The 11,486-nt window shown below is 41.4% G+C and overlaps 1 protein-coding gene across 30 annotated transcripts in view; it reads left to right on the top strand.

Annotated features, from left to right (window-relative positions):
* The window catches only part of adgrl2a (adhesion G protein-coupled receptor L2a), a 235,410-nt gene that overhangs the window by 131,988 nt on the left and 91,936 nt on the right, over positions 1–11,486 (top strand). The window contains exon 1 of one of the 30 annotated variants that reach the window (XM_078168808.1): positions 4,039–4,200. The exons of the other annotated variants lie outside the window; for them this stretch is intronic. The gene's annotated coding sequence lies outside the window, so the exon portion shown is untranslated. Of the gene's footprint in view, positions 1–4,038; positions 4,201–11,486 lie in introns of those variants that run through there. 30 annotated transcript variants of the gene reach the window in all.

Genomic DNA, 11,486 nt, shown 5'->3' with positions numbered 1-11,486 from the left:
GTACAGTGACTCACAAGGAGCAAATAGTGTAATGTTGGAGGAGAAAAACATTTGGTTCTTGGAGGAAAAAATAACATGAAATTATAATTATGTAAACACGTATTGGAGGGATTGCGTCTCTAATACAGTTGTAAATTTGTAGTTTGTCAGCGCCTGTAAAAAAAACAGGTGCTCTGTGGAAATAATAGCACTTGTGAATGCGGGTTAAAGAAGGAAACTATCTTCTCGGATGTCTAGTGTTTGATATCTTGAGCTCGAGCATGCCATTATGAGCATTATACCGTCGAGTCCAGCATGAGAGAGTACCTTTTTCAGTCTACAGCCTTGTTTCAGTGGAAGTGCGTCCGGTTTCAAAGAACTGCAGCTGCTCTTGATCTGCTCAGAGCACCAGATTGCCCCTCTTTGCTTGTGCGTTCATCTCTACTCGCAGATCAATACAGCCCAGCACACTTCTATATGGGTTTGGGGGAGATAAAGTGCTACATATCACTCTATTCTCAACTCTTTATGTGACTCTCCCGCAGCACACGAGACTCTTAGGGTTCAGTGAGTGTGATTGGATGAGTGGGTTTTGAGCGAATCAGAATTTGTGACATTACGGACTGTTGCTTCATTCTCTCTGCTGCCATATTTCCACCCCAGCTGAGGTTTTGTGCTATCTACGGATATCTGACTGGTGCATTAAACGCATCATAACGCAGCTTTCATGGCCTCTCCAGATTTTTAAATTATACCAACAAGCCAGGGCACTTTCACCCTGGCTTTATTAAAGTAATTTGTTATTGATTTAATTAATTACGAGCGCACACACACTGACCAGTGGCAACATTTGCTCACTCTGTTTTTGTGTCGCACTCACTCACGAGCGTGGACATCTGCCTGTCGTCTTTGTCTGAGCAGCGATTGGCAAGTCCATATGACTGATGTAAAGGTTGCACTGTGGCTGAATGGGTTGTTTGTGCTAACGTGACACTCGAGGCATATCGTGCCTTTATTCACGCTGAACACCACCTTAGCTACTCCATGGCAATATCAAGCCAATGATGGAGGCTGTGAGTGCATCAGAAGTGGAGGATTGCAGGGAGTTAAATCATTTGGATTTACATCCCATTGCTTATTTGGCGTGTAAATTGTGGGTTTGTGTTTTCAGATGCAATCTTTGCTCTTGCTAAACCACCTACATGGAGTCATACTGTGCGGATAACTGCTCACCATTAAAGGGAAGAAACAAGGCTGTAAAAGAAAGCTATGGCAAATTTGATATAACGTGCAGGCCTTTGGTGGGCCAAAAAACCTCCCCTTTCATGACTGATTTTATTTTACGATTGGCAATCAGTAAAACGCTGTGCGCCAGCGTGTTCCCCTCCCTGCCATTTTGTGAAACATTTGTTTCCACTTGCCAAAGGCCTCTGGTGCGGCGGGGGATTCGGTGCCCCTGAAATGGCAGGTGAAACTTTCTGCTTGCCTAAATAATTTCCTAGCAGAACATTACACAGCAAGGACATAGGCGGCGGAACGTAAGGGTCAATTCAGACTCTGGTGACAAGAAACAACATGGATATTAGCCGGTGGCTCTCACAGAGCTCTCTGTGCACTGGTTAAGTGGCAGCCTCCCTGAGCTTATCTGGCATCTCTTTTTTTTGTGCTTCACTTATTCCGTGCTTCTCTGAAAGGTATTATTTAGAAGAAAAGGAAGTGCAAAGTGCAAAACTGGGTCATAAAAAGCGTCCTCTGGTTATAAAACGATTGGCTCGTGTGTTTAACATCATGTTGAAAACACTACCTGGGTCCCAGATAAGATATGCTGTGTGCTATTAGCAGTGTGTGTTTAGGTCACTCCCAGTCCATCTGTCCATATAGCATTGTGCAAAACAAAACTCCATGAATTTATCACCATATTTTTTTTTTTCACACATTATTATTTTACATATTAAAAGTAGAGCAGTAACATCAGTTCTAATTAGTTTTTATCACTTAGGAAAACAAGGTTAATAATACTTTTTTAAGATAACAAGGAAACACATTTGCAACCACTGAAAAATGTTATAATTATTTTCTCATTTAATTATTTTCTCATTTAATTTGTGACATGTATTCTTCTTATAATTTAAAGAAGACAATATAGAAGACACACACACACTCTCACACACACACACACACGCTCACACACACGTACACAGACAATGACCCTGTCTCACTCTTTGTGCTATGTGAACAGGACTCGTCCTTATCTGTGCACAGCTGCAACACTATTTGGGAAAATATTCAATTTCTGTGTGACAGAGGAGAACCTGGGAGGCAAGGCTCTGAGCAAACAGCAGTTATTGCGGCTCTGCCATAGCAGCCGAGAGCAAGGCCTGGCTGGGAGAGAGGGGGGATCTGCGGACGTCTGCCAGGGGAAGGAGTAATGTCTCGGCTGGATTATAGGAGAGCGAAGCACTTCCACACTTAAAAGCCCCTTTTCCAACAAGACAGGGCTGTTATTTAGGGATGGTGTGGGTAAACACACCAGAGCAATATATTTCCTCTGTATAGACTGCTGTTGTCCTTGACAATTGTGACTCATTGTAAGTAAGATAAGTTTTACTCCTTGTGCTTTTTTTTTTTTTTTCAAAAATAATTTCATGTTAGGCTGTGGGCGTTCTTCAGTGTATTCAGACTGACATTCTTCCAGCGAAGTGCAAAACTGGTAAGCAGGGTTCAACATTAAAATATCCTTTTACTTTTGTTCAAATGGCAGTGTTATTCTATTTGGAGGTTTTTTTGTTTCTTGGTTTTTACTGGAGCTGTACTCAAGATGTAGCTGTCAAATGATTCACATATGTGCATTGTCGAGTTATATAGCAATGGACTGGACTACGATACTCTTGCGGAATACTAAACGCGAAAGGAGGAAGTAGCAACAACTAACTAAATCTGTTAAAAAAATACGTCTTCCAATTGGTGACATTGGAAGTAGGAGCGCGTTTTGATTCGCTGGTCCTTCTTACGTGTTTGCATATTGATATTCTGAGAGCGCTTTAATTCAGAACGATCCAATAGGCGCTCACCTATATTGAAGTCTGTATGTTGGATTGCGGTTTTCAAAGGAACATTAATTTTTAAATGATCAAATGCACCAAACAATAAAGTCAAACTGTAAAGAAAGAGTATAAGACAAACAAAATGCACTCCAAACAATCTGCACTAGCTTTGCAGCTGAAATCCTGCCAGATGGATATTACATTTAATGTTTGTGCCCGCTTTTTTTATGTGTATGCGTTGCCGCATATTTTATTCCTATATGCTTATTTGGTTATCTGGTTGGTTTGGGAGTCTGAGGCTTTGATAAACGATATTTTATTGTACAGTATTTAGTTGGGGAGTGTGGAAGGTTTGTTCTTGCAGTGTAGTTGCCAAGTCAGATGGAGTTGAGCGTCTGGTCTGGGAGTTTCAGAGGAATATCACAGGCATGGTAACTTGCTAAAAAACTAAGCTAATCAACAAAATAATTGTCTGTTCAATTGCTACCATGCCAGAGACATCAAACACAGCCGAGGTTGAAAAAAACAATCAAATTATCTCTTAATGATTGCTCACGCTGACAGATGAGCGCTTGTGAGTTGGGTTTTGTTTGTAGGCGACATATGTGAGGGAGAATGAACTTTGTGGTCGCCCGCTCGTAAATTCTGTGTACATTTTGGTAATCTGCATAGATATCCATCATCACCTGTAATGAAAACAATTTTATCTTATTATGTGGTTTTTGGCATTGAAACAGAGAGAAGTGTATTAGTCTATTAATTTCCTGCAGTGAATCATGAATCCTGCTGCTTTTATCCTCGCTATACCCTCCATGTGTGGTCCACAAAAAATGTTTCTGTTTCCTCTACAGACTAAAGTTTGGCCCCTGTGTCTGCTCTCCTCGCTCTCTTTCTCTTTCCCTTTCTTTCTCCCTCCCTCCCTCCCTTTCTTTCTCCCCCCTCTTTCTCTCTCTCTTTCTCTGTCTTTCTCTCTCTGCGTAGATAATGTCTCTGCAAATGATTTAACCGCCCTCGTTGAGGCTCCTTCCAGTAATTGAACAAGCAGAGACTGGGTGCTTTACAGGAAAACAATAGTCATATTATCTCAGATCTCCACTACTCTGACATTCAACAAAACACTACCTCGGATTGGACTTGGCGGACTACTTCGAGGGTCTGAATTGAAGAAAGGAATCAGGTTTGCTTTCTCTCCACGAAAAAAAAAAAGCACGGGCAAAATGGATGCCATTAATTTTAAGTAGGCGCAATATGTTATGAAAGTGTCGCATGATTGGAATGCATGTCTTGCGAGTTGCACCTGGGGGTAAAGTGCAGCCTTGGGTGGTACTCAGGTTGAGTCAGAAGCATGCGCGCGAGAATGGCTTGGTAATAATTAATCAGAAATGTGTTTTGACAAACAGTGACAATGCTTGTAGCAATAATTAGTATAAAGATCTGTGCTGGCTATATAATTATATAATATCAGAATTATTTTAATTTAGCAGAATTTGCACACAACAATTAATATTATTGTTATTCTGATTATCATTGTTATTACTGATAATATTATGCTTCAGACAGACAAATCCCTTTACATAAAAATATGTCTCCAAAGCCCATATTTCAGCGTGATTGCTCCAGGTTGGAATTTGTTTTGTTTTTTGGCAGAGCAAGGGGAGCTTTGATTGTGTTGCTGTGGAGCAGAATTGACCTTGTGTGTCAGAATGAGGTTTTTCTACGCCTTGTTTCATACAGAGCACTCTTAGACTGAAATGGCCTTAGGAGGAGTTGTTCTTGACAGAGATGCATTGTTTCAGGCAGCCAATAAACCACTGCACTGAGTGGCTACATCTGTGAACCTCATCTTGACTACAGTGTGGGGCTAGCAACAACACGGCAACTGTCACAGCTGCACCTGCTGCTGTCTCAGTACAGAGCCTCCCTCTCTGTTGCCCATAGAACCGCATCAGTCTCCTCTCCATGACAAGCCAGAGGCAATGGTCTCTGCTTGGGTCAACTGGAGAGGAGCTTCTTGGGAAAACATTTGAAAAACAGGGGACAAAATGTCACTCCCGAAAAGAGATGTTAAAATAAAACTCCTGCCCCGAGGGCCAGGATTTGGTTCAGTTGGAGCTTGGGTATAAAATTCCTGCCTGTGAATCATGGTGGGGTTTAAGAGTGCTGGCTTAGTAAAACCTGACCACCACTTGAGTGTTCATTCTTCAGCGCATTTGTCCAGCTACAGTAACAGCCTGGGGTTTGATATGACAGCAAGTTGTCTCTCCCTAATACTGTAAATGATGAATAGAGATAAATGGAGCTGACTCTTCTGTACACACACCGCCCTGCTTGTGTATTGAGGCCTTTCAGAAGATGATCTGATCAGCTGAGAAGAGATTCAAGAGCATTAAAGGCTTTTAAATCTCATATGTACTCATATTTGCTACGCTTCTGTTAAAAGTCACAGAGCTAGGATTTAGCATTGGCATTACTAAACTGCCATTTTGTACACACTTTATTTCAGTGAATACCTGAAAGAGAAAACAAGAGGCAAGAAATATAGTGCAGAGAAAAATGACTAGTGGATCATCATGCTGTCTCAGAAAAAGATTATTGGAGGCGAACAATGCCGATAGGATTTTCAGCCAGCAGAAGTGATGCAACATGTCCACTTTCCTGCCAAATTGAACTTAGGAGTGTGAAAAGCAATGCTGGGACACGAGGAGTGGGGCTGACGTGAATGCAGATAGTGTGGGATTAACACAGGGGAAGATTGAGCGACAGTGGCCGGTGACGTCTCTTTACAGCTTTGCTTGTACAGCTGTGCCAGGCCTGGCATTCACTGCTGCCTGTTGGATCCAACTCCTCCTCCACTGCCGGGGGGTTAGGTAATGAACATCTTAAATACTGCAGATAAGTTGAGCTCCTGGATGTGTTTGTGTGCGTGTGTGTAGATGGAGATATCAAATTATTCATGTATTTATAATGAAAATTGGAATGCTTAATATTGACACCTCGGTGTGTCTGTACGATTTGATCTTTTTGGCATTTGCACAGGAAAAATACCATATACAGACTGCCCTAATAATTCATCATGCCTCCTTCTAAATGAGGTGTGAGGCGGCTCTGCTGGTGTGAATTCTGCCATAAATCACACATACCCTGACTGCTTTATCCATTAGAGCCGACCTGTTTGTCTAATTCCGCTACTCAGTCCCCAGCAAACTGGTTTTAGCAATTAAGACGAGTGTGAGAACTGCAGCTTCTACTTCACACCTGGCGTGTTATCACTTGATGCGAGAGACATGGATGTGGTGGAGCTAGAAAAAATAAGAATTAGGCACAAAATGACAATCCAGTTGAGAGGAAGGGATTGATTATCCAACAAATCAGGGTTTATACTATGAAAGTTGTTATTTTTAGCTTTGAATCGCTGGTTATTTTCTTTTAATGAAAGTAATTGTAAGCATTTAAAAGATATTCAGTGTCATTATCGCGCCGCTGTCCAATGAAGACAACATATCTCCACAACTTAACCTTTAAGAAATTGGCCTCATTGTCAGCTTTGCATTTGCAGCGTCCTCTAGCTCAATCAGTCAATTTTTAAATAGTTTATTTAGCTGATGAAGGAGGGGATTTTTTTCCCCCCGTCCATAGACAGAACTTTTAGTATATCTGAAAAAGTAAAAAAGAAATTGGGATAGCATACATGAATTTCTTAAGACAGTAAAAAATTTATCTCATCGCTGTTCATCAAATTTTATGATAATTTTAGGTGCGTAATCGGCCCCGGTACGCCTTCACCCATTTAAATAACAGTGGGCGAAGTTCTTGGATTTACTCCGACTGCGAAAGTGTAACTGTAATCTGCTTTCTAAAAAGTCAGGTTTCAGGTTTTACAGACTGTTTTATGTGGCTCGCTGCAACATAAAACCAGTCTATAAAAATCCGAAATTACTTTTTCAAGAACCTTCCCTATTTGGATATGGATGACACCAATTGGCTGACGTCGCCTAATTAATCAAACACCAAAAATCGGCATCCAAATAAAACATTTTAAATCTTCACCTATAGTATACCTGCTTGTGCTCTCTTAACAAACAACAATGCAAGCATTAAACCAAACATATGGGTTTTTTCTTTCCCTTATGATTCACCCAGTGATAAAATCAAAACAAGGTTAAATGATGACCAGAGAAAAAGCTCTGAGCAAGCTGCACAAATTCTCAAGTACTGCATCTGTGCCCGGCAACACATGTTTCATTTTTAGCTTCAGCATCAGCGGCTGAACCAATGTGATGAGTGCTATTCTGTAGTAGTTGATGGAAATAGAAAAAAAGCAGTGTAAAGAGGACAGTCAAATGGGGGGCATTTGTGTCGCTGCAAAAAGTGGAGCCAGTGGCATTTCCGTCATTCATCAGCCCGAGCTGATTACTAGTGAGTCTGGAGTGAGCTGACAGGATGCGGCTCCTGCAGCCATTACCATCAGAAATAGGTCCAGCAGGCCCGGGGGTAGGCGTGGAGCTGCAGCTCGAAGAGGCCGAGACCCGCCTAAAGGATGGAAAAGTTTGCCATGTTTTACTCGATAACATCTATCTAGTGTAGAGGTGAGGTGGTACATTTTGTTAAGGTATTTAGCACGGCTTTAAAAGATCTGCCGATGATGAACCCCAGGAACTTTAGCTCTGTAAATGGTGGTGTTGAAATGTAGTAGGCTGAGTCTAACAATCAGCGAGAGATGGTGAATGTTGCAGACACCGCAACGCCTACTCACTTTACAGCGAGGGCCAAAAAAGGGATCTTTTATTCTCTCACCTGAAAAGGCTCGTTGGCTCCTGTGCATAATGGAAGCAGTGTAGCAGAGGGAGGGGTGCACAGACATCACTCGAGGACAATATTCTGAAGTCGCTGCCACAAGACTCTCTCTCAGCTGCATACGTGGTATTTAAACTTTAACAGAAGTTAAACATTTTGTGCCAAGATAGAAAATGTGTAATGAAGCTTTCATAACACGATTCATACAACTGGAGCATGCAGTGATAGCCCCCAAACAAAAGTGCTAATTGATGCTGAGGATATTTTGGTGTATAAAACATAGAAGGATGACAGAGATGGAAAATATTCACAGGACAGGGCTGAATATTTATTAGCTAGACGAGAATATCTCCTTTGAAGTTACAGTGAATCACTGCTTTTAACCTGTGGTTGTTATTCGCGCGCTTTCTTTTTTGTTGGGTCACATTTTCATAAACTTCGTGGAATGCAAATGGAGACATCGCTTTTAGTGCGGATGTTTGTTAAGTTGTTTTTCTTTAATCAGTGAATCTTTAATACATCCATTTGTGTTTCAGGGTAGCATAAACACATAGGATGCTCTCCATAGTTGGAAGTGTCGATCGGCTTTAATGAATTGTAGATCGAACCTGAGCTGGCTGATAATAAAGTATAAAAATATATTTTTTATACATTTTTTAAGGATAAATCTGGTTGGATCACGCTGAACTAGCTGCTGCTTTTGCGCTTTTTGCAGTTATTGATTTTCAAAAGCGTTGCCGCAGAGGGCGGCGATAGCGAACTGTTTAACTCTAACTGTGTGTGTGATCTCAAGGCGTGTCTTAAAGTTAGGCATCAGATTGCACTGTAATTTAACAAGACTATATTAGCTGTGTAAAATGCAAAACTCTTTGAACATTAAAAAGTGCATCTTGTTTATGCAATATTATGTGACATTAATTGTTGATCACGTTAACAGAGACTGGTCAACAGACGATAAAACACATCCTATGATATCATCTACCAGCCATCTTTATTAAACAAAACACTATCTTTCATCTACATGGCTCTGAATCCTGCACAGCGTTAAGAAACGACCTCACACAGACGCTTGTTGTTGTTCAGAGGAGAATTTTCCCTCCACAGCGAGAGCCCTTGTCGAAGTATTACCTCCTCTCGCAACGTGGGACATTGTTATCACACTCACTTCATATTCATAGTGAGTCTTATTCTCCTGTCATTATTTTGTGTAACTTAGAGCTGGAGCAATTACACTTCAGTGGATTACCTATACAGAGATACAGAGATTAGAATCTCGGCTTCATACTACTTCCAGCGTGGCGGTTCAAAGGTGCGACCCTGCGCCGCCATCCGCTATCGTTTGACAGAGCACAAAATTGGTCAACCTTTCAGAGTTTGTTTGGGAATTTGAATCCCTTTGGTATTCAAAACAGGAGGGCCTTATGACAGGGAGATAATTTCCTAGTCAATGTTTTATCGCAGTCCGCTTGACAGTCTCCTGCATCTGTCTGCTCTCTCTCCTTCCTTGTGTCTTTAGACTCCCTGACTTTGGTCCAGCTATTCAGAGAGAGAGAAGAAAGGAACAAAAAAAAGGAAACCCTGTTTGTTTCCCCCCCTTTTGTTATCACAAAAAGAGCAAACACATATTAAACATACACAAGGTGCAGAAGCAATGATTGCTGTATCTGCTGTCCTACTGTGGGTGGCAGGGAACGATAACATAAGCCACAGACCCATTTACATATTTCCTTTTTTTTTTAAATCATGTCAAGCCTGAATCATGGTCAGTCGGAAGCGGGGGCATATTCTTGAAAAAAGATATTTTTCCCAGTAATAAACCATATTTTTTAACCTACTGTTTTAATCATCTTTCTCCTGTGGTATGCCATATGTTAAGATTTGGGCAAAGGCAGAGTACAGCAGCTTTCACTCTCATCCATTGAGTGTAAGCCAAGTGTTTGCTTGATGACATCTCTCACATCCAAACTGAAGTCGAAACTTATTTGAAAATCTACTTTTCTCTCTCACTCTGTCAGTCCCAAAGTGGCCGATCCATTGTACAGTGAGCGGGCAGGAGTGAGATCCTATAGCACCTTAGTTATTAAAAGAGGGGGTTGGAATGAGCCAATCTGAGCTTGTTTGCATCACAATCCCCCACACAGTGCTGATGTTATGCTAATGAACACTGTGGAGAAGGCTCAGCCCCAAAACTGTCCTCTCTCTTTCACAGCTGAAAGTGGGGAGAGGGCAAGGAGTGGTGACACTGAAACTGCACGAGGAAATCTAATGATGCAGCCCGAAAAAAACTCAAAGCAACTTAAATAACTTGCTGCATAAATGTGCTATTAGATGCTTGCCTTTTATTTCCTCGAAAAAAAAAAAGTGGAGAATGCATTTGATGTTATTGTGCAGCTGAGCGTGTGAAGGGTTTATTATTTGGAGCAGCAGGTAAATGTCTTTTACATTAAAAAAAAAGCCAATGTATCGTCATCAGGTTGAACAAGCACCATTACCTGTCAGGGCAGTGCTGAGTGAAGATTTAGGGCTGACAAGTGATTGCATTCAGGAAAAAGACTACACCCACTTCTTTTGTCTGAGCTTCCTGATGAGACACGGCGCTATACCTTGTTTTAGGTTGACATACGCCGCTTCCCCTGTCTGACAAAAGGCATTCATGCCATGTTTTTTAGATTGAAAATAGATACGGCAGCGCTGGGAAACAAACGTGCTAGGATGAAGTAGGCTACAGTAGATCCACTCCACTGCTGAAATCATTTGTGTGTGTGTGTTGCTTCTGCTGTAAGGGTAAGGTCCTTGTGCTGTTTTCTATTTTAGCGAGGACTGACATTATGTGGCGTCCCTTATTTTGGCTGTTTGTCCTTCCTCTGAGCCACAGAAAGGTTAAAAGCCTCAATTAGACTCAGAGCCAAGGTCGGCCACATTTATGCACAATGCCTCTAATCTGAAAGAATTAGCACCCTTCAAAAATCAAAATATCCACCACTTTAGAAACACAATCACAGCTTTCCAAGCTTTGTGCATTTTTAGAATTTTTCGAGTGATTTTTAGAAATATTCAAAGACAGCTCATCGTTTCCGGATGCTTTCTTGAACAAATGTGCACTGAGAGAAAAATGCATTACCAGTGCTCCAGTGCAATGATGAGGTGAATCCAGGTAAAAGATAGTATTAAGTCATTGTTAAATATACCAGTCACAAAGACGGAGATGTGGCTCAACAAGCAGAGCAAACACAGAGGAGAAGGATTTTGGAGCTTTTAGACAATCGAGATGTGGCCTGGGCAGAACAGGCTGTGACTCGATCTCAGGATTGTACATTCAGTGTAAGCCAAGGATTTACTTAATGACACATCTTTTCATTCAAGGTGGAGTTAAAACATCCCCCAGTTTTTTGTTTTTTTTTGTCTGTCCCAGAGATAATTGCTCAGCCTCTTTTTTGTTTCTCGTTGCTAAAACAAATAAAGACGAGGATAAATGGCTTATTTCCCATCTCGCGCCGCTCCCCTTTTAGACATGCCTCTCGCAAGTCATCATCTCTGTTACCTTCTTCATGTTTTGTGTTGCTGCCCGCTACCTTAAAAATTAATCATCCTGTTTAATAACGCCTCACGATCACAGTGCATTATTGATGGTGAGGTCCTTAATAGAAGGATGGAGCAGGGTTTTTAACC

The sequence above is a fragment of the Epinephelus lanceolatus genome, chromosome 6, assembly GCF_041903045.1.
Source record: "Epinephelus lanceolatus isolate andai-2023 chromosome 6, ASM4190304v1, whole genome shotgun sequence".
In the NCBI taxonomy this organism is placed as follows: Eukaryota; Metazoa; Chordata; class Actinopteri; order Perciformes; family Serranidae; genus Epinephelus; species Epinephelus lanceolatus.
Note: the sequence above shows the minus strand (reverse complement) of the source record. Positions and strands in the feature narration are given on the sequence as shown.